General features: G+C 38.2%; 1 protein-coding gene and 1 non-coding gene across 10 annotated transcripts in view; one reads left to right on the forward strand and one right to left on the reverse strand.

Moving 5' to 3' along the window:
* B3GALT1 (beta-1,3-galactosyltransferase 1) overlaps positions 1 to 23,704 on the reverse strand; it is a 570,539-nt gene that overhangs the window by 420,082 nt on the left and 126,753 nt on the right. The window lies entirely within an intron of this gene.
* On the forward strand, positions 12,624 to 12,697 carry TRNAF-GAA. The gene has a single exon. It is a non-coding gene; the product is annotated as a tRNA-Phe (tRNA).

The raw sequence follows: 23,704 nt of genomic DNA on the forward strand, positions 1-23,704 counted from the left end.
GTGCCTTGGGTGTCATATCCAAAAAAATCATTAGATCCCAGACCCACGTCAAGGAGATTTATTTCTCATACCATTACTGTTATTGTTGACATTTTTATGTTTTTATGATGTTAATTAGTGTTCTTTCACTCCCACACTAAGAGCCCCCTTCAGCATTTCTCATTAGGCAGGTCTGGAGGTAATAAACTCCCCCAGTTTTTGTTTGTTCAAGCAAGCCTTTGTCTTCCTCCATTTCTGAAGGACAGCTTTACCATGTATAGAATTCTTGGCTTAAATGATCTTCTTTCAATATTTTGAGTATGTCATCCTCATTCTCTCTTTGTCTGAAAAGTTTCTGTTGAGAAATCTGCCCATAGTCTTATGGGGACTCCTGTGTCCCATAGTCTTATAGGGACTCCCTTATGGGGACCACTCTTAAAATTGTCTTTGACTTCTGATGATTTAATCTTAAAGGGTCTCAGTGTAGCTGTATTCAGGTTCAAACTATCTGGGGTTTTTTTTTTTTTTTTTGAGCCTTATGGATCTGGATGTCCATTTCTCTCTCCAGGTTTGGGATGTTTTCAGCCACTGTTGCTTTAAATATACTTTCTGTTCCTTTCTATTCTCCTTCCAGAATTCCTACAATGTAAATATGTTTTTTTTCATTCTGTCTCACAACCCCCTTGGGCTGTTTTCACTCTTTTTCATTCTTTTTGTTTTTGCTCTTCTAACGAAATAGTTTCCAATGTCCTATTGTTCAGGTTTGATCTGCAAGGAGGTCAAACCAGTCAATCCTAAAGGAAATCAATCCTGAATACTCATTAGAAGGAACGATGCTGAAGCTACAATATTTTGGCCACCCTGTGCAAAGAGCCAATTCATTAGAAAAGACCTTGATGCTGGGAAAGAGCATCAAGGGGATGACAGAGAATGAGACAGTTGGATGGCATCACCGACTCAATGGACATGAGTTTAAGCAAGCTCCGGAAAATGGTGAAGGACAGGGAAGCCTGGCGTGCTGCAGTCCATGGGTTCGCAGAGACGGACACGACTGAGCAACTGAACAATAACAATCTTCCAGGTGACTAATTCTTTCTTCTGATAGTCTAGTCTATTTTTGAAACTATTAATTATTCAGTTCAGTTACTGCATGTTCAAATCTTGAATCTTTTTTTTTTATGGTTGCTATTTCCTTGTTGAACTTTTATTTTCATCTTTGTTTTCCTACTTCCTTTTAGTTGTCTCTGTGTTTTCTTGTCATTTGCTAAACTTTTTAAAGAGGATTATTCTGAATTATTTGTCCAACAGCTCCTAGATCTCCATTTCTTTAGGGTCATGACTGCAGCTTTATTAGTTTTCTTTGGTGGGGTCATGTTTATCTGAATTTTCGTGATCCTTGGTTCCTTCCATCAGTATCTGCACATTTGAATGATCAGTCTCTTCTTCCAAACTTTTCAGGTTTTCTTTGGCAGAAACAACTCTTAACCAGTCAGCTCAGTTTGGGTTTCTGGGTGAGTCTGTTGATCATGTCCTTGGGTGGGGTAGGGGGGCGGCTGATAACATTATGGTCTATTTTTTTGATGAGGCAACTGTTCAAGTTCTAAGGACAGGGAAAGGTAGGGGAGGGTGCCACTGGATGAGAACAGTTTGACAGGGCTGTTGGTATGGCTGCCTATCCAAGGCTGAGGATGGTTTCTCCGTTTGTCTGGATTCTCTGGTCAGGCTTACTACATGGTTGGGACTGGGTACTACATTCAGTAGTAGGTGGAGTTTGGAATTAGCTTGCCTGTCCTGGCAGGGCAGCAAGACAGGACACAGTGCCTGAACAGCTCATCATTTGGGAACTTGTATCCAGCCAGAGTGTGCACTGAATCCCTGATCAGACACGGCCACTGATTCTGCTCTGCAGACAAGGGAAGTCACAAGCTGTGCTCTCTCCTCAAATGCCACTCTACAGAGGACTGCTGAATGGGCTTTGCAGCTTTGGTTAGTTTTCCTGGTTGGACACATTAAGGCTTATATTCTGTGGTGAGCAGGGCTATGAATTAGATTCCTTGCCCAGAGGGAGAAGTAGCCTAAAGCTGGTAAAGCTTTGCTGTCTTAACTCAAGCTGACCCACACCTCAAGTTTCCTGCTTAAACAGAGGCCCTGGTTTTACTCTGCAAACTATCAGCTCTGCCTGCCCCTCTCTTGGCTCATCCACTGCTGGGCCAAACAGTTTCCAGGAGCTATTGTCTGCCTTTCTGGTCAGATGGAGCCAAAAGTCACTCTTCACAGTAGATGAGGTTAAGTCACAGTTTCCTTAGCAAGGTGTGCGGGCAGAAGGGTGGGGACGGGCTCTCCAGGCTACTACCAATTTCTCAAGCTCCACTGCTGGGAGTGGCCAAGGTCTATCCTCAGCCTTGGCCATGAATTAGTGGCCAAGCATGGGACCATTCCTCACCCAGGACCTGCAGTACTGACTCTGCTCTGGGGCTGATCAGCTCTGCTCACTTGCTCACTCATCCTACTGCTCAAGCACCGGTGGGCTGCGAAGCTTCCAGGATTTGTTGTCAACCCTGCTGTTCAGACATGGAAACACTCGCCACAGTGCGCGGTTTTGTGAGGAGCTGGGGTAGGAACGGAGGAGTGTTTCTAGTCGACTCTCAATTCCCCACACAGTCTCTTCACAACCAATAATTTAATGTGAAATATTTTATTAGTTTAAGTCTTTGGTAAATAGTTGTTACTATTATTAATTATTTATTTTCATGTCTGTATTCTGAATTTTCAAACATGATCACAGGCACTATTTCCCTTCATTTGTTAATGCAAAAAACTTAAATCATGGTTATAGCACATGGGGAACTGAATGACGATCACATCATGTTCTAAGTTAAAGTACATTTTACCATTAAAATAATCACATAAATGGCCTCCTGTATGTACAGAATAAACATCTTGCAAACTCATGACAGACTCTAGGGCCCTTCCAACTCCACTTCCAGTGTAATTCTGAGATATCATGTCTAAAATCTGGAGCAATTCCATTATTAAGCAGGAAGAGAACATTCTCAGAATGGAGGGTCACAAATAATAACTGCTTTTCCCACTGTTTTTTTTCTCCCCCCACTCCCCTCCCCAGGACAATCTGCCTTTGTTCCTTGTTTCTCTTAGGGACGTGGGATTGGAAAATTTAGCTATCATGGTACTGTCTTTTTTTTTTTTTTTTTCCTTCTTTTTCTTTTTTTTTAAATTTTATTTTATTTTTAAACTTTACATTACTGTATTAGTTGACCAGTGTTTCAAACTCTTTTTAAAGAAAATTGAGATCCACTGTCTTATATAGTACGTCTGAAATGCCCTATATTGATTTCCAGTTTACAAAAAGTATTGGCAAAAATAGTCTTTTAGGCAGAGTTCATTGTGACATTTCAGTTTAGTTTTAATTAAACAGTTGAACCAAAAATTATTAATGTTATAGAAAGGCTTTATAAAAATATCCCAAGTGATTAAAGTTTTAGGCCTAAAAACTTTTACTTATTCATTTATAGAAATTCTAAAGGAACTACGGCAGTGTAAAATGGCATTTTTGTTTTTAGTTTCTATGGTATGTGCCTTTTATAAATGTTAACATTTGTAATGTCATATTATAAATATTTCTGATATTCAAAAATAACTCAGAATTCATGTTAAAAAAGAAAAAGCTAAATTCTTCATTTTAAGGTCATTCTGTAACCTCATAAAAGTTTATGCTGAAATTTTCAATAATTCAGGGACAGACAAACTTTTTGTTCATGGTGGGTTCTTCAGCCCACTGAGTTTCATACCAGCTAAATCTAGTCTGTTTCCTCTGGGCCACAGCATCAGAATCCTATTGATATTTGTTCAGAAGCAAGGCTGCAGGATGGAATGTCAATGTACTCATTGCAACGCTTGGATTTTTGTCTAATGGACTTCTCAATGTTGAAGAACTCCTGCATCGATCTTAATCTTTCATAACAATCTCTATCTGAACACTAATGATTATTTGGCACACAATTCAGCTCATCCTATCCATCCTACTGCAGCTAGACTACAAAGAGAAGCCAGTGAGGAAACCAAAATAAAAAGTTTAATGAAATGAATAGCCCACATGGCTTCAAAGAGAAGAAGCCTGGACTTAAACTGAGAAGGATAGATGCACAATTTTTCCTTAACTTTATTGATAGGAGAGAAATTTCAGAATAACATGCCTTGGTATTGGAAAGAGTTAAGATTGACACTTCTGGCCTTTAACAGTTGGATTTATCTAAACTTAGCCAATTCTTTTTGGCCTCAATGACATCATCTGAATCGTGACAAAGGGTTGGACTACTGCTGACATTAATGGTTTATGATTCTAACAGTAAAAGTGATCATAATAACTTGGTGAGTATTAGTTATCATGAGAAAGTTATTAGTGATTTGTTGTTAGTGATCTACTATAGTTAACTATTCATGCTATATTGTATATTTAGGCAAGTCCTTAAAAGTTCTCATTATAAAAAATATTGTAACTATGTGATGTGTTCACTAAACTTATTCTGGAAAACATATTATTTACACATATGGCTATACCTAACATATATGTACATAAAATCATGTTACATACCTGAAACATATCCACTGTTATATGTTGATTATATCTCAGCAAAGCTGGGGAAAAATGCTACTTTTTGCCAACAGCAGCTTGCGGGGAGAGCTCATAATCAATTTACTGTCCCACTATTTTAAATAGACTCTGGTAATATAAGTTGAATTAAACTTTCTACCGGTTTTATCTTTTTTACTGTGAGGTATATTTACAGAGAATACACGGAGCCTTCATAGAGTCTAATCAATAATTATTCAGTGACCGCTAGTGTAATAATCAGGTTAGAAACAAAACATCACTGACACCCAGATCCCCACCCACATATCCTGTTCCAATCACATCTTTTTCATCCTCATACACGTAGTCATCACCCTGAACTTATAGTAGTAATTTTCATGTTATCTTAATTATGTTATCCCTGCATACTTGATCTAAACAATACAGCTTAGTTTTACTTATTTTTGAAATTTGGATAAATGAAACTATTTTCTGTTCCTTTCTGCTATACAGTTTGATAAAGTATAATACTTGGAAAACTGACCCACAGCGGATCTTTCATTTTAATTGCCATTTCATATTCTACAACGTGACTATATCACACTTATTTATCCATTCTGTGACTGAGGAACATTCAGGTTGAATCCAATTTGGGGATATATGAAACAATGATGTTAGGAACTTATTTTCCCTTACAGCCTGCAGCACACAGCCATACATTTCTCTGGAACATATATCTCAGGGTGGAATGCGGGGTCATAGAGTAGGTGTACCTTAGCTGGTAATACTGCACCATTCTGCAAGGTGGTTTTGCCAGTTTCTACACTTATCAATGGTACATGCACATTCCTGAGAGCTCTGTCACTACCTAACTGTATATTACTTAGGCTATCATACTCATTTGCTCTTCCATCAGTCCACTCATTCATTTGATAACTTTTAAGATTATCTATGCCCCAGTTTGCTAGAAACAAGGAATAGAAAGATGAATACAACAGACATTCTTTCACCGTGTCCATTATAAAATGAAATAATGATAAACAAATCCTTCATGCACGTCAGGATTTAAATTTCTATCAGCACTCTGGCTGGCCTATAAACTAGGAATATGATTTTTCGGGAAAGAATCTTATTGCAGAGGTAAAGAATCTAAGGCATCATCATGGTCATGATTAACATCATACTCAGCCTGGAGACGGAGAAGGTGATGGCACCCCACTCCAGCACTCTTGCCTGGAAAATCCCATGGACGGCGGAGCCTGGTAGGCTGCAGTCCATGGGGTCTCGAAGAGTTGGACACGACTGAGCGACTTCACTTTCACTTTTCACTTTCATGCATTGGAGAAGGAAATGGCAACCCACTCCAGTGTTCTTGCCTGGAGAATCCCAGGGACGGGGGAGCCTGGTGGGCTACTGTGTATGGGGTCTCACAGAGTCGGACACTACTGAAGCGACTTAGCATCAGCATCAGCCTGGAGAAATATCAACAACCTCAGATATGCAGATGATACCACCTTAATGGCAGAAAGTGAAGAGGAACTAAAGAGCCTCTTGATGAAGGTGAAAGAGGTGAGTGAAAAGCTGGTTTAAAACTCAACATTCAAAAAACAATTATGGCATCTGGTCCCATCAGATCAGATCAGATCAGATCAGTCGCTCAGTCGTGTCTGACTCTTTGTGACCCCATGAATCGCAGCACGCCAGGCCTCCCTCTCCATCACCAACTCCCGGAGTTCACTCAGACTCACGTCCATCGAGTCCGTGATGCCATCCAGCCATCTCATCCTCTGTTGTCCCCTTCTCCTCCTGCCCCCAATCCCTCCCAGCATCAGAGTCTTTTCCAATGAGTCAACTCTTTGCATGACGTGGCCAAAGTACTGGAGTTTCAGCTTTAGCATCATTCCTTCCAAAGAACACCCAGGGCTGATCTCCTTCAGAATGGACTGGTTGGATCGCCTTGCAGTCCAAGGGACTCTCAAGAGTCTTCTCCAATGCCACAGTTCAAAAGCATCAATTCTTCGGCGCTCAGCCTTCTTCACAGTCCAACTCTCACATCCATACATGACCACAGGAAAAACCATAACCTTGACTAGATGGACCTTTGTTGGCAAAGTAATGTCTCTGCTTTTCAATATGCTGTCTAGGTTGGTCATAACTTTTCTTCCAAGGAGTAAGCATCTTTTAATTTCATGGCTGCAGTCACCATCTGTAGAGATTTTGGAGCCCAGAAAAATAAAGTCTGACACTGTTTCCACTGTTTCCCCATCTATTCCCATGAAGTGGTGGGACCAGATGCCCTGATCTTCGGTTTCTGGTCCCATCACTTCATGGCAAATAGAAGGGGAAAAAAGTAGAAACAGTGGGGATTTTACTTTCTTGAGCTCCAAAATCACTGTGGATGGTGACTGCAGCCATGAAATTAAAAGATTCTTGCTCCTTGGAAGGAAAGCTATGGCAAACCTAGACAGCATATTAAAAAACAGAGACATTACTTTGCCAACAAAGGTCCGTATAGTCAAAGCTATGGCTATTTTCAGGAGTCATGTATGGAGGTGAGAGTTGGACCACAAAGAAGGCTAAGCACTGAAGAATTGATGCTTTAGAACTGTGGTGCTGAAGAAGATGCTTGAGAGTCCCTTGGACAGTGAGGATATCAAACCAGTCAATCCTAAAGGAAATCAACCCTACCTATTCATTCATTGGAAGGACTGATACTGAAGCTCCAATACTTTGGCCACCTGATGCAAAGAGCCGACTCATTGGAAAAGACCCTCATGCTGGGAAAGATTGAAGGGAAAAGAAGAAGGCAGCAGAGGATGAGATGGTGAGATAACATCACCAACTCAACAGACATGAATTTGAACAAACTCTAGGAAACAGTGAAAGACAGGGAAGCCTGGCGTGCTGCAGTCCACAGGGTCGTAAAGAGTCGGACACAGCTTAGCAACTGACAACAACAGCGCCAGTTCAAGCTGCTTCACTTCTGTTGATTTGGGATGTACATATCATATGCGGAATAATGTGCTTCTTCAATGTCACAGCAAACAACTCCTAGAGAGTTGCTTTGCCAGGTGAAGGTGAAAGAGGAGAGTGAAAAGCTGGTTTAAAACTCAACATTCAAAAAACGAAGATTATGGCATCTGGTCCCATCTGGTCCCATCCCAGGTTGCATGTCTTACCCTGACAAATCACAAATCAAATGAATAAAAGGTACCTCAAAGCAGCAACAAATGGTATATTACACTTCATGTCAGAATAATATTTAATCGGTTCAGTTTTTAAGTCGTCTTTAATTCTGATTTCATTTAAATTCAATGGACACACTTTTCTGAGTGCTTCTGTTTTTACACATGCATCTAATTTGTGCACATAATTACAAAATTAGTGCATATAAGTCATGTACAAAAGCATTGAATCATTATAGCTTTGGTACTGAGATACAAATATACATTTGTGTGAATAAATGCAGAATGAAAAATGAAGAAGAACCAAAGAAAATCTGGTGCTGAATATCAAATAAAAGACCATGCAGCAGAGCAAATTCTCTTATTCCCACACTAATTTGCCAGAGGAGTTAATTCTGATAACCCACTTCTGGCAGTAGTTTGCACAGCATGCAATTGGAAAATTATATATCATCTTAAGATGTATGAGAAAGTGAATTTTTCTCAACCATATTACTACATTGTTCTTAATCCTTTAAAACCCATATTATCTGAGATGAATGCTTCCTTTAAATAGGTGGCTTTTTTACCCTTTGGTGGGATTCATCTAATAGTCCATGGTGGGCCTTTAAACCTGGGCAGACTCTCTTGGTTATTCTGTGTAACTCATCACTGCATTACATCAAGAAAAAAATGAAAAAAGTCTGAATCACATACAAAATAACAACTAAAGCAGTTGCTGCTTCCAAATTTAGTTGAAAGTGGTAAATGGCAACTGCCAATAGAATGTATAAAGCTCCCAGTTTTGGATCTGCACTCAATACAGGACACAAACAGCAGGGTTCTGTCTGCCAGGGACAAATAAAGACTCTGCAGGCTTTGTCAAGTGCCTATCATCCACAGAGGTTGCCAGCCCTGTTTACAGTCACAAATACAAATTATTTACTGCAGCATATTAAGTAATAGGGTAGATTTATTGTAGCAGGAGAGGCTGATAAAACCACTGGCAAGATGTAGCTTTCAGAAGTAAACAAATTAACCAGAAGGAGCAGCTGGGTAAAGAAGTGCAGGCATATGTGTGTGCATTTGGTGAAAATGCAATGCTGACTTCAAAATGATGGGGAAAGAATTCTCTTCCTTCTTCTCTGCTCACCCCAAGGCACAGATGCTTAACAGGATACGTTCAAATTTCATTGTCTGTCTGCTGTTGGAAACTAGGTGTAGTATATGTAAGTCTTCTATTACCACTCATAAGTCCACTATCCTTCACAAAGACCCTCTTGGCTATAAAGGAGACTGGCTGTTACCAAAGTGTATATTTTCATTGTCAGCTATAGAAAAATGAGCAGGGGATGAAAAGAGCCCTAGTGCTTCCAGACTGGCTTGTCTCAATCTAAATATGGCTTGCAAAATATTTTTGCTTCATCATTTTGGAAATCACTACACACACAACACACATTCTGTAGACAACACTTTTGAAAGTTTCAAGTTGGAAAAAAAAGACTCTTCCTCGGATTACATAATTTTAATTATGTCTTCCTTCTGGCATTTTAGCAGGTGGCATTTCAGTGATCAATGAATCTCTGGCATCTGGGCTTCCCTGTGTATTTTGCTAGTCTGCCAGTCCACTGATCTAGAGTTACATTCTTGTCACCATCATTTTTAGATGCCTATAAAAACCAGGTCTTCTGGCACATTTATTCATTGTGTAGCATGAGCATTATCCCAAATTCTCTTATATCTTATTCTTAGGGAACAAAATAGGAAATTCTGTTCCAAAATTTTTTTCTTTTCCTATTTGATTCCACTTAAGACCCTCTCACTTAAAGCATGTGTGGTACTCAAGACAGACTGGAATAGACACATCAAAGCAAAAAACTAAAGATATTAAACACTCAATAAATTGTCACTGAATGATTAGAGATGCCAAATGTACCTGGTTAAAGGTGACACCTGGATATTTCAAACCATTTCCATCCTGCACACTGATACTTGGTGTATACCTTTGGCTTCTGTCTTGCTTGAAACATGTTGTCATGTCTACCACCTCATCTGATCTTCACAGTATTCTTGTGAGTTTGGCAGGAAAGCCACTCATTCAATGTTTATTATCTCTTATGTGCCAGGCACTGTTCTTGGCACTAGGAACACAGAGAGAAACAAATTAGATGCTCCTATTTTAAGGGAAGGGGTTTATATTCTAGACATTATCACTGCCAATCTGCAAATGTGGAAACAGCAGTGCCAAGAATGAAAGGTCCAAGGAAGCAGCTGTAGGGATATAACTAGTAATCAAGTTTTTTGGGCCCTGTTTGTGGTTCACAGGTTACTCATAATCCTCTTTGAATTAGTACTAATTGCTGCAAAGAATAACAGTCACAGCCTTGGGCAGAAATATTCAGTTTGTTTATCTGAAAGGAAACCTTCCGACTGTGCTTAACAATGTATCATGTACACTTTTAAAGGCTCTTGCAGTTCAGTTCAGTTCAGTTCAGTCGCTCAGTTGTGTCTGACTCTTTGCGACCCCATGAATCGCAGCACGCCAGGCCTCCCTGTCCATCACCAACTCCCGGAGTTCACTCAGACTCACGTCCATCGAGTCAGTGATGCCATCCAGCCATCTCATCCTCTGTCATCCCCTTCTCCTCCTGCCCCCAGTCCCTCCCAGCATCAGAGTCTTTTCCAATGAGTCAACTCTTCGCATGAGGTGGCCAAAGTACTGGAGTTTCAGCTTTAGCATCATTCCTTCCAAAGAAATCCCAGGGCTGATCTCCTTCAGAATGGACTGGTTGGATCCCCTTGCAGTCCAAGAGATTCTCAAGAGTCTTCTCCAACACCACAGTTCAAAAGCATCAATTCTTTGGCACTCAGCTTTTTTCACATCTTTACAAAGGTTTTAAATGATTCATTTTACTGGAGAGAAATGCTTTTCTTATTTGTATTTGGTTTAATGCACAAACTAGTCTCAACTATTAGAAAGCAGAAAGAAAATTATTTTGCACCAAGTCCCCTTCATAAATCTCTATATATCATCCTTCCTTTCTGGTTGCTTTCTGGTATTGCAGAGATCAGTCTGGTTTAATGTAATCACTCATCCAGTTAAAAATTTCTCTCCTTCGTTCAGCTGAAGCTTGGACTCAACGCCCCCTTGTGAACAAGGGTGCCATCAACTTCTTTACTCCCCACCCTTGGCTATTCTAGGCTTTTTACCCATTAACAGAGCTGCCTCTGGATCCCTCAGGTTGGACTAGAGAAAAGAAGAAGCAAAAATCCAATAGATTTCACTTGACTGATAGATGAATAGCCTAATAACAGATTTTGATATCTGAATGCTGCTTTTCCTCTTCTAGAATGCTTTTGGGATTTTTAGATTGCTGTTGGGGTTTTTCCAGCTATAATTCTCTGACATAAGTTGTCTCCTCTGGCTTATGCTTCTGTGCTTTTCCTCGGGCCCATCTTGCAATAATTTATCCCACATCACTTTCTCAGTATACCTCACCCCTAAACTCTTGGGTGGGGTCCACTTCAAGATGACCTAAACCTGGCTCTCTTCTGTAGAGTCCACATCAGGCTCGTGGAGGAAGCACATCTTTGCCCTGCCATTCACTGGAAGGGGAGACCATCCCAGAAGCAGAGCTCCCGGCTCCACCACACGCGCTTAGTACCCACATACCAGACAGCGCACTGCCACACCATTAGGAGCTCCATCTCTAATTCTTTTCCTTTGTGCAACAGTACCCAGAATGATGCTCTACTTGTAGTCCGTTATATCATTCTACTCAATAAGTACTGAATGACTTATTTTCACATTATCAAAGATTAGCACTTAACTATGTCTAGTAGGTGATATTACTATAAGTCATTTTTGATAATATTCTAACACCAAATGACATCCCTTTCTATTTTCTACCATAACTCTGCCTATATGCCCTTCTACTTTATGTATAAAGTAGTTGTGGAAGCTAGGACTTAACACAGTGTGCATCATTTGTCCTTCAAAGAAGGTTTAGAGCAATGACTACATGTATTCTGAGACTGAGTCTATGTGTAACTACTAAGATGGACCCAGATAAGACAGTTCATGTGATTTGCAAAGCCAGTCATCATGGAAGATATGGACTGCAATGGCCATGCTGGGCATGAGGTAGTTAATGCGTATTTCAAAATACTTTAGAGATGCAAAGGACATATCTGAGTTAGGCAGCACTCACTAGTCTTCACTGGGGCTAACCCCAGAATATAGTGAATTTTTTCTAGTATTTGGATCTGTCCTTGTTTTTTAGAAACGCACAATGTCTTCATACAAACAACCTGTATCATCTCTGATGACTCTAGGTTGAACTAGACATTCCTGAACTTTACTATTAGCCCTGCATTACTTTCAGTTCATCTAGTAAATTTACACTATTTCTGCTTTTTTGTTAATTTTTGTGGTTACCATTCATTAGTTGGCCAAATCATCTATCCATTATTCACCAGTTTAAGTGGAAAATCATTGACACTGACCTTTAGTGAGTATGCTAAGGGCACATTCTAGGATTTCATTAGATACTAATTCTGTCATTTCAAACAATGGATAGCACATAAGTAATACTGATGCTGATTCATAGAACACTTATGTGAATTCTGGATCAATTCTCAATCTGTTATATATATATATTTATATATGTATTTATACATATATAATATACATATTTATATAAATATGTATTTATATAAATAAATATATATTTTTATATATATATATATATTTTTTTTTTTTTTAAACACTGCTACAAAAACCTTCAGTTTGCTCTAGAGTTTCACTTGGAGTTATGTTCTAAGGGACAGATGAAACCCAGGTATCAGTTTGCTGGGAATAATCTTATAGGAAGTATTCTATTAGGGCTTCCCTGGTGGCTCAGACGGTAAAAGCGTCTGCCTGAAATGCTGGAGACCCAGGTTCGATCCCTGGGTCAGGAAGATACCCTGGAGAAGGAAATGGCAACCCACTCTGGTACTCTTGCCTGGAAGTTCCATGGACTGGAGCCTGGTGGGCTCCAGTCCCTGGGGGCGCAGAGTTGGACACAACTGAGTGACTTCACTTTCACTTTAAATCCTCAGAACAAATCCCACAGGAAAACAAAAAACAATATGTTTTGTTTAACTACTATGGTTTTAGAATTGTTTTAGTTCACTCTGATAATCTCAGGTGATGTATGTAGCATTGTTGGAATCTGCTGGGAAATAGCATTATTATCAGACTCATTGGTTGTGACACAGTCAGGCCCACAGGACTGTTTCTGATTAAAGGTGGTGAACAAGGTCAACAGTCAGTGAAAACAGGAAGTACAATCCTCATTGTGTGTTTCCAGAGCTGAAGAGACTATCAGATACAGCTTGGTGCATTACAACAGATTAATTCAGGTATGATTTAAAATTTTTCATTCTTTGAGTATGAATAATAATACGAATAAAGGTATTCTGTCCCAACATCCCCCTGCTGATCATCCCAGATGTTTCACCTCATATCAGTCCTCCACATTTTCTAAATTCCTATGGTACTTGCTTCTATTACACATTTTAGCAATTTAATGATATCTATTATTATCTCACACACAGACTCTGCTTATGGGCAAAGGAATATGTCTCATACATTTTCTGTATTTTTCATGGTGCCTAGTTTCATGCTAGACAACTAGAAGGCATCTAATAAATACTTGCTTATCAGTAGTATGTACAATACCAAACATTCTTGGGAAGAAGAAACTAGAGTTAAATATTGTCTTTTGCAGGCAAAGACTAAGCACTAACATCAAGTAGGTGCTCCATGCTTTAAATAATTTCCCCAATTTTTCTGTGTGATCATATTTGAAAGCACAGTAGCTCCTAATACATTATATTCTTGGTCTTATTTAGTTCTTTATTCGATAAGATTATAGATCTCCTTTTCATTTAGATATATTGCCCTAAACTGTGGTTAAGCCTTTTTTTTTTTTCATTCTAGTATTCTTAAACCAGAGTCCACTGCATCAGTTTCCTAATGATTTTTTTATCCTGGAAAAGTAAGAAAACCGTTCAACACATCGAATCATCTCGTTCCTGCAGTAGGACACCGACAGAGCAACCACAGCAGCCAGGGGCTGGGTGGTATCTGCCACTCACCAAAAGCAAACACATAATGCTCGCCAATGGAGTAACAGCCACCATGGCAACTGCACTTTTCAATCAAATAACCTGCACCTCCAAGCTCAGATGGGCAGAAAAGAGAGGAGGAGGAGGAGGAGGAAAAAGTGGGAAAGCAGCTTCAGCTCTAGCCCTTGGTAAAGTCACAGCCTTGTTTATGAGAGAAAGTCAAGAACCACTACCAAGGACAAATTCCATTCTACAACTCACTTTGAGGTCACTGGGCTCTATGGAAGCTCTGCAGTATCACTTAAGGCAATGGAAAATTGGTTTTCTCTGGCACTGAAATGACTAGCTTCTCCTCTGCTAAGTTTTCTTTAACCACCATAGAAAAGACATTTGTTCTTCTTTCTCATCATTCTTTCCCTTCACTTAAGCCTTACATCTCTATGTCTTGTTGCCCTCAAGGTTTTAAAGACAACTTTAGACTTTGCATCAAGTTGTTTTCCTTTTAAGTCACGGCTTCCACACCTACACTGAAGGAGAGAAAGTAAAAGAAAGTAGGAATAGTCAGACAGCTAATTCACACATTTCTAGAGATCTGAACTTTCCAGAAGCACTTGAAAAGCACAGGGCCTCAGAGCTGTGTGCCCCTTACGGCATCAGTGGCATGAAGGAGACAAATGTGATTCCTGAAAATGTCTTCAACCAAAAGAGCATAGTGGCCACAAGGTGGAGGTCCAAAATGGAAATAAATCACACACAAATTCTAAGTGAATACTAAACCATGACCCAAATCTGCCATTTTCAGGAGCTAAAAACTCTTCTGCTGAACAGCAAAACACATGGACTTCTGTAACCACAATAAATAGTGCTCACCATCAAGAGAGCATCAGAAGCTGCTACTGCAATATACTGATCATGCCATGAAATTCATATCTTCCACTTATTAGACCAAGGTCTACACAATGGTCATTAGAGCACTGAGTCACCAATGCAATAGGAAAACCGTCATTTTGCCACAGAACTTAGTCTTTGTTTGAGCAGTTAATACTTTGAATAATCATGACCATGAATTTTTGTGATTCACTGGGCCTAATGGGTTAAGTAAAATCATGTAGCTATTCACCATGATTAGACTAACTAATAATGGTAAGACTAACCATTATTCTTGACGCCATCCTTGAATGGTGGGCCAATGAGTCCTAGAAATTTCAAGGAAAACCCTAAATAATACTATTTTCCTTTAATTATTTCTTAAGAGAGCACAGATGCTGACTTCACAGTTGATGGACTATGTAAGTCTGGCCACATGATGTAACCACTCTCAGATGCAGTTTCTAATCTGTAAAAGGTATGGGGGGGTGGGAGTGTAAAATATATCTATCTCATTGGGTTGCTACAAAATTAAACAAGATAATTAATGTAAGACATGTAATGAACACTCAGGAAGTGTGGATTTCCTTCTCACTTGAAAAGCATTTTATGTATCAGTTCAGTTGCTCAGTCATGTACGACTCTTTGCGACCCCATGAATCGCAGCACGCCAGGCCTTCCTGTCCATCACCAACTCCCGGAGTTCACTCAGACTCACGTCCATCGAGTCAGTGATACCATCCAGCCATCTCATCCTCTGTCGTCCCCTTCTCCTCCTGCCCCCAATCCCTCCCAGCATCAGAGTCTTTTCCAATGAGTCAACTCTTCGCATGAGGTGGCCAAAGTACTGGAGTTTCAGCTTTAGCATCATTCCTTCCAAAGAACACCCAGGGCTGATCTCCTTCAGAATGGACTGGTTGGATCTCCTTGCAGTCCAAGGGACTCTCAAGAGTCTTCTCCATCACGACAGTTTAAAAGCATCAATTCTTCGGCCCTCAGCCTTCTTCACAGTCCAACTCTCACATCCATACATGACCACAGGAAAAACCACAGCCTTGGCTAGACGAACCTTTGTTGGCAAAGGAATGTCTCTGCTTTTGAATATGCTATCTAGGTTGGTCATAACTTTCCTTCCAAGGAGTAAGCGTCTTTTAATTTCATGGCTGCAGTCACCATCTGCAGTGATTTTGGAGCCCCCAAAAATAAAGTCTGACACTGTTTCCACTGTATCCCCCTCTATTTGCCATGAAGTGATGGGACCAGATGCCATGATCTTCGTTTTCTGAATGTTGAGCTTTAAGTCAACTTTTTCACTCTCCTCTTTCACTTTCATCAAGAGGCTTTTGAGTTCCTCTTCACTTTCTGCCATAAGGGTGGTGTCATCTGCATATCTGAGGTTATTGATATTTCTCCCGGCAATCTTGATTCCAGCTTGTGCTTCTTCCAGTCCAGCGTTTCTCATGATGTACTCTGCATATAAATTAAATAAGCAGGGTGACAATATACAGCCTTGACATAATCCTTTCCCGATTTGGAACCAGTCTGTTGTTCCATGTCCAGTTCTAACTGTTGCTTCCTGACCTGCATACAAATTTCTCAAGAGGCAGGTCAGGTGGTCTGGTATTCCCATCTCTTTCAGAATTTTCCACAGTTTATTGTGATCCACATAGTCAAAGGCTTTGGCATAGTCAATAAAGCAGAAATAGATGTTTTTCTGGAACTCTCTTGCTTTTTCCATGATCCAGTGGATGTTGGCAATTTGATATCTGGTTCCTCTGTCTTTTCTAAAACCAGCTTGAACATCAGGAAGTTCACGGTTCACATATTGCTGAACCCTGGCTTGGAGAATTTTGAGCATTACTTTACTAGCGTGTGAAATGAGTGCAATTGTGCGGTAGTTTGAGCATTCTTTGGCATTGCCTTTCTTTGGAATTGGAATGAAAACTGATCTTTTCCAGTCCTGTGGCCACTGCTGAGTTTTCCAAATTTGCTGGCATATTGAGTGCAGCACTTTCATAGCATCATCTTTCAGGATTTGAAATAGCTCAACTGGAATGCCATCACCTCCACTAGCTTTGTTCATAGTGATGCTTTCTAAGGCCCACTTGACTTCACATTCCAGGATGTCTGGCTCTAGGTGAGTGATCACACTATTGTGATTATCTGGGTCATGAAGATCTTTTTTTTACAGTTCTTCTGTGTATTCTTGCCATCTCTTCTTAATATCTTCTGCTTCTGTTAGGTCCATACCATTTCTGTCCTTTATCGAGCCCATCTTTGCATGAAATGTTCCGTTGGTATCTCTAGTTTTCTTGAAGAGATCTCTAGTCTTTCCCATTCTGTTGTTTTCCTCAATTTTTTGCATTGATCGCTGAAGAAGGCTTTCTTATCTCTTCTTGCTATTCTTTGGAACTCTGCATTCAGATGCTTATATCTTTCCTTTTCTCCTTTGCTTTTTACTTCTCTTCTTTTCACAGCTATTTGTAAGGCCTCCCCAGACAGCCATTTTGCTTTTTTGCATTTCTTTTCCATGGGGATGGTCTTGATCCCTGTCTCCTGTACAATGTCACGAACCTCATTCCATAGTTCATCAGGCACTCTATCTGTCAGATCCAGGCCCTTAAATCTATTTCTCACTTCCACTGTATAATCATAAGGGATTTGATTTAGGTCATACCTGAATGGTCTAGTGGTTTTCCCTACTTTATTCCACTGAAGTCTGAATTTGGCAATAAGGAGTTCATGGTCTGAGCCACAGTCAGCTCCTGGTCTCATTTTTGCTGACTGTATAGAGCTTCTCCATCTTTGGCTGCAAAGAATATAGTCATTCTGATTTCGGTGTTGACCATCTGGTGATGTCCATATATAGAGTCTCCTCTTGTGTTGTTGGAAGAGGGTGTTTGTTATGACCAGTGCATTTTCTTGGCAAAACTCTATTAGTCTTTGCCCTGCTTCTTGAACAATGTCTGTTAAAAATTAAAACAGCAGTTTGGGCCATGCATTAAGGGAATATACCTCACACTCCTCACACCTGTGGCTGCCAAGATTGTTAATACAGTATTTGTGAAAGCGTGGTGAGAGAGGAAAGCATATTTGAATGAACCCATAGCACCGTTAACTTCCTAGTGGCATTAAAGTGAGCTTCTGATCGATGGTTTCCAGCAGTGTTTACAGTGGGCATTAACCGAGGTTCCTAAGAGTGAGTATGCATTCATTCAAATGTAATAAATCTTTAACATAACTTATCTTTTTAAGATTCCACAGTTCATATAAATGGCTTTTGCTGAGAACGCCCACTTTGCTTTTCCGCACTGACATCTATGATTTGGCATCTTTAATTTACTGTGGTTCTTATAAAAAGCACTGAAACAAGAAGAGGACACATGGTTAATTATGTGCCACTTGAAGAGAAATGTAACACACACGGAACAAGAATGACTTCCATAAAGGAAACATTATAATCTAATTGGTTCCTTGGACCTTATAAATTAGAGGTAATTAGCAAAAAGAAATTTTTGCATCTCAGAACGCTTATGTTGCCTGGCCAGAATTACATGGTCAGTCAATTGGCAAGTCAAGATCTAAGCTTAAGTCTTCTAGTTTAGAAGTTAATATTCAATATATCTGCTGTTCTCTCAAGATGCAATAAGAAGAAAACTAGAGATGTTCTGGGATTTCATGGAAATTGCCACAACTTAATAACCCAAGACTAGACAAAAAGATATTGTCTTCACTGTTTGCATTATCTATAAGAAAAGCAAGGCTGTTCTTTGAAAACTTGAATCTTTCTCTTTTTCTTCAGTTCCTTTATTTAGTAAAAGAGTTTTATAATTTAACCTATATGAGGTGGTATTGTGAAATTAATCTGTAGAGCCAACTTGGAAACATTCATGTTAATAAAGATACCTTAAAACATGTACAACAGAAATATTCACATTTCAAAACAGATATTGGGAGTACATAATTAAGCACTAGAGTGAACAAGATTACCTTCAATAAAAACTTGTTCTAATTTTTAATTAATGCTACCATTTCCTAAAGTCAGTGGATTACATGTAGTGCAAAACCTGTTATATAGATAAAGATAACATTTTAAAATCATATTTCAAAATGAAAAAAATCAATGTAAGCATAATGCTCAGGCATCAAAAGTAAGTTTTTCTCATTCCTCTTTCATAGAAATTGCCCTCTAACCTGAATGGTGTCTTATTTCCATTAACAATTACTGATTAGACAGGAAGAGGTTGGCTATATCTTTCCCACTCTATCAGATCATTAATACAGAGAGACTCTTTTTTCTCAAAAGAAACATAAGAAGTAAAAGCATTTTAATTTTTAATAACTCTTCCTTTTCTGTCTCTTTTGAAAACATTTCCCAAGATTAAAATAACTTGTCATTATGCTTGGAATGTCTAGAGCACAGTTAAAGAAATACAACAGATTGATGATGGAGACATTTCTATTATAAGTTTTATACCTGAATGCTCTTTAATCATTCTGAGAACAACTCCCTGATGGATGTGTGCTGCAGTAAATACCTGAATAAAAATGATTTTGGTAATGTGCTGGGGCAGAGAAATAAACTGAAGACCTAAAAGAAATATGCTGACCTTTTTAAAAAATATCTACAGAAGAGACTCACAGCTTTCAATGTTTCTGAGTGTCAGCCACAAAAGAAATACATCTCACATTTAGATCCAATACACACATACGTCAATATTACATCATCAAAGAATACTTCCCTTAACTACTGAAGTGCTGTTCTTATTAGGGAGAGAAAGTACTATGTTAAATGCAACAATAAGGGTAAATAAACTGAATATGGTTCTTCAGTTTAATCAACTACAAAAATAAATGAAATTAGAAAGAATGAGTCATCAGAAAAAAAACCAACAACTTTAGCTGTTCTAAGAAAGCAAAAATATATTAAAACAAAACAGAATAATACTACAGAGAGTTGATGTGGACAAGAAGACAAAGCAAAGTCCTAATAAACAGCAACTTACATATAAATGACATAAAACAAAAAGACATAAGAACTATAACATTAATAGACTCGAAAAGATATGTCAGACAAATATAAAACTCCCCCAAATCTCCAGTAATATTAATATTTGAAAATACAGAATTTAAGGCAAAAAATACAGTACAAACATGTTATGTACTTTAAAAATGAGCAACAAATAAGATGCATTCATCACAAATACATATGCATCTAACAATACAACTTCAAAATACAAAAGATTAGTAAAACAAAAAAAAGCAGTGATAAATAAAAAAATTTGGATTGAAAATTTTATCATGCTGCTCTCAGAAAATGTCATGCAAAAAAAAAAAAAAAATTCAGTGATACAGACAACCTCAAATAGCTTTGCAGCCATTGCTAGTCTAGCCAGAAGACATATATGAAATTCTGTCAAATCAGAATGCACAATCTATTAAAACAAACATAATATTTACAATATTGGCCATTTATTAGGTCAAAAAATGCCTTAGAAATTCCAAAGGATGAATATAAAGCTGATAGTATTCTCCACTTTTTTTTTCCATTTTCATCTATTCCTTCTCTCTCTTTCTCTTTCTGTCCCTCCAGCCCTCTCACACTCATTCCATCTGTAAGTTTTATTGTGGCAAAATCTACATACAGAAAAGAAGACAAATCATAACTGTACACTCAATTAATGTCCAAAACATGAACAAATAGTGTAACCAGTCTTCCAAACAAGAAACAGAATATTACCAGAATCCAAGAAGCCCTTTTCTTGTCTGTTTCTAGATGTTAGCCTTCTACGAGGAATATTCTGATTTCTCATACAATAGATGAGTCATATAATATGTACTTTTTTGTATGATGTGTTTTGCTCAATGTTATTGCTGGGTTACGAGGGACGCCTCTAATGGCAGAAAGCAAAGAGGATCTAAAGAGTATCTTGATAAGGGTGAAAGAGGAGAGTGAAAAGAATGGCTTAAAACTCAACATCCAAAAGATTAAGATCATGGCATCCAGTCCCATCACTTCATGGAAAATAGATTGGGAAAAAGTCGAAGCAGTGAGATTTTATTTTCTTGGGCTCCAAAATCAGTGTGGATGGTGACTGCAACCATGAAATGAAAAGACTCTTACTCCTTGGAAGACCTTGAAATCTATGACAAACCTATGGAGCATATTAAAAAGCACAGACATCACTTTGCTGACAAAGGTCTATATAGTCAAAGCTATGGTTTTTCCAGTAGTCACATAGAGATGTGAGAGTTGGACCATAAAGACGATTGAGTGCCAAAGAATTGATCCTTTCAAACTGTGGTGTTGGAGAAAACTCTAGAGTTCCTTGGACAGCATGGAGATCAAACCAGTCAATCCTAAAGGAAATCAACCCTAAATATTCACTGGAAGGACTGATGCTGAAGCTGCAACTCCAATGCTGTGGCCACCTGATATGAAGAGCTGACTCACTGGAAAACATCCTGATGCTGGGGAAGATTGAGGGCAGGAGAAGGGGGAGACAGAGGATGAGATGGTTGGATGGCATCACCAACTCAATAGACATGAGTTTGAACAAACTCCAGGAGAGAGTGAGGGACAGGGAAGCTTAGCATGCTGCAGTCCATAAGGTCACAAAGAGTTGGACAAGATTGAGCAACTGATCAACAGCAGTAACAAGGGATGATAAAATTATGGAGAAGAAAATGGCAACCCATTCCAGTACTCTTGCCTGGGAAATCACTTGGACAGAGGAGCCTGGCGGAATACAGTCCACAGGGTCACAAAGAGTCAGACGCAACTTAGCAACTAAACAACGAAAAATGGTAAACTTAAGTAAATAATTGTAAACAATTTTCCAAAGTGCTTATACCAGTTCATATACTCTTACTGATGTATGAGGGTTTCATTTGCTTCACAGCCTTGCCAACACTTAGTATGGTTTTTCTTTTTATAGGAATCATTTGGTAAGTATGCATGGTGTTCTGTTGCAAATTAAATTTTTGTTTTGGTTATCAATTTATTAGTTGAACATATATTTAAAATACTGCTTACTTGTTCTTTTTTGCAAAGTGCTTATTTAAGACTTTTGCCCACTTCTATATTTGATTGTCTGTGTTTTGAGTATTAATTTGTAGAAATTCATCACATATTCTGGATATAAATCCCTAACTAGTTAAAAGATATTGCAAATATGTTTTGCAATTCTATGAGTAGGTTTTTTTTAACCACTTAGAAGCCATTTGCTAAACAAAAACTTGTAGTTAAAATGTAATTTAGTTTATTTTACTTCTTTTTCATTTTTTCTAAACAGTTAGTGCTTTTTATATGCTATATAAGTAACCTCTGCCAATAATATGTCATGAAAAGTTTCCTCTATGCTTTCTTTTTTACAGCCTTATTCTTCTGCCTTTCATATTTATTTCTAAAATCCATCTGGAGTCAATTCACCTCTTTTTTGTAACTTAAATTTCCTGAAGTTGGGGTATAGCTTTAGGTATTACCTTCAGTTGCAAAGTAAATATTGCATGGTGCCACCAATATAAAATAAAAACATAGATGAAACCTAGAAATCGTTTTTTAAACTTCAGTATTCTTTGAACAATGACATGCTGTACTGTGTGGGACTGGAAATCAGGTGATCTGTAATCTACCACAGCTGTCAAATGGAAGCTAATCAATTTCTAGATATCATTCTCCTCAGCCAAAATGTATACTTTTTTTGATCCAAAGTCCCTGCTAGATCTTTTCTTCTAGTTCTATTTCTTTCTTCCCTCTTGAATACTTTTATGCCATCCTGCTTAAAGGCAAGAAATTGCACCAGGTGCTCTCTGTGATTATTTTCAAATATTTAAATTATGCTCATGCTTAACAAAAAAGATTTCCCCAAATACCATCATTTCTTACTCAACAGCTTTTTTATTTCCCAGTGTTTCCTTGTATTTTTTTCTTCCTTTCTGTACAGTCATTCCCCTTGGTATTCACTGGGATTGGCGCCAGGTCCCCATCAGATCAGAAAATCAAAGTGTGCTCATGTGTCTGAAATAAACTGGTGTAGTATTGATATTTACATATAATCTATGTACATCCTCACATATATTTAAATCATCTCTAGATTACTTACAATAGTTAATACAATGTAAATGGTATTCTAATTACAATATAAAAGCTATGTATATGATTGCCTCTGCACCAAATTCAAGTTTTACTTTTTGGAAGTTTTCACAATTTTTTTCCCCAGATATTTTTGACCTGAGCCTAGCTGAAACTGTGGATGCGAAATCTGCGAATACAATGGGCTGACCACACTTAACCAAACATGTTTACGTACTTCATTTATTCAACAATAATTTTTGAATACAGGCATAACTTGTTTTATTGTATTTTGTTCTGTGCATTTTACAAATTGAAGATCATTCACTTTATGTTGAATTTATAAAATTTGTATGACTCATTTTATTGTGATAGTCCCTTTACTGGGTGGTTTGGAAAGGAACCTGCAATATCTCTAAGGTATGCCTGTATGATACTACCCTTTGGGCATTAGAATGTTTAATTTACTATGGATTATTAGAGTTTTTCCGGAAAGAGATTTAGTTCATTATTCTTCATGGGGAAGTTCCATTTAAATCACATTTAAAATAAGGTTTAAAATAAAAGAGACTGAATCGAACTATGTAATATATATAATATTATACATTTTACATAAAAAGGGAAAGCACAAGTAATCCAATAATTAAGTATTCCTGTAACTGTATTTATGTGAAGTAAATCCTTTAATAATATAACAAATTTGATAAAGATTATCTGGTAAGAGCTCATCTTGCCTTTCACATGAACTTTTAAATGATTTCCTTATAAGGAATAACAACACCTCAGCTTCTGACCCTTTCTGACCCAACAGTAACATCCCAAGAAATTGGGCTTATTATAATTTAAAAAATTATTGCTTAACAATAGAATTTGGAAAATAATTATTGCACTGTGATAGTTAACATTAACAACCCT

This window comes from Bubalus bubalis, chromosome 2 (assembly GCF_019923935.1).
Source record: "Bubalus bubalis isolate 160015118507 breed Murrah chromosome 2, NDDB_SH_1, whole genome shotgun sequence".
In the NCBI taxonomy this organism is placed as follows: domain Eukaryota; kingdom Metazoa; phylum Chordata; class Mammalia; order Artiodactyla; family Bovidae; genus Bubalus; species Bubalus bubalis.